The sequence below is a fragment of the Fukomys damarensis genome, unplaced genomic scaffold (assembly GCF_012274545.1).
Source record: "Fukomys damarensis isolate Sample0158 unplaced genomic scaffold, DMR_v1.0_HiC HiC_scaffold_29, whole genome shotgun sequence".
Classification (NCBI taxonomy): Eukaryota; Metazoa; Chordata; class Mammalia; order Rodentia; family Bathyergidae; genus Fukomys; species Fukomys damarensis.
The window spans coordinates 3,890,658-3,891,259 of record NW_022900941.1 but is presented as its reverse complement, the minus strand read 5'-3'; positions in this window follow the sequence as shown (position 1 = coordinate 3,891,259).

Below are 602 nucleotides of genomic sequence, written 5' to 3'. Positions count from 1 at the left end.
AAAAAAAAAAAAAAAAAAAAACAAATATCAGAACCAAGCAAAAAAACCTGTGAAAAAATGAACTTAGTAGATGTCTACTGAGTAATCCAGCATACACCATTATTCTTCTCAGCTGTGCATGGTATGTTCTCCAAATTAGTCCACATGCTAGCTTAGAGAACATGCTTAAGTAAATGCAAATAAATTGAAATTATCCCATGCATATTATCAGACCATAGTACAATGATATGGAAAATAAACCACAAATATAGCTTAAACTCACAGAAAATAAGTAACACCCTTGAATAATCAATGTGTCGCAGATGAAATTAATTTTCTACAGTTAAATGATAATGCTGATACAACATATTAGAATTTATGTGACTACTGAAAGCAATCTTACAAGGAAAATTTATAGTGACAAATTCTCACTTCAGAAAATAAAGTGAGCTCAAATGAATATGTTGAATATTAAAGTTGGACTTTAAACTTCTAGAAAAAGGACAAGTGAAGACCAAAGCTAATATGAAGGAAGAAATTATAAAGATCAGAGAAGAAATTAATGCAATTGGAACTAAAAAAAAAAATACAAAAAAGCAATGAACTAAAGAGTTGATTCTTTG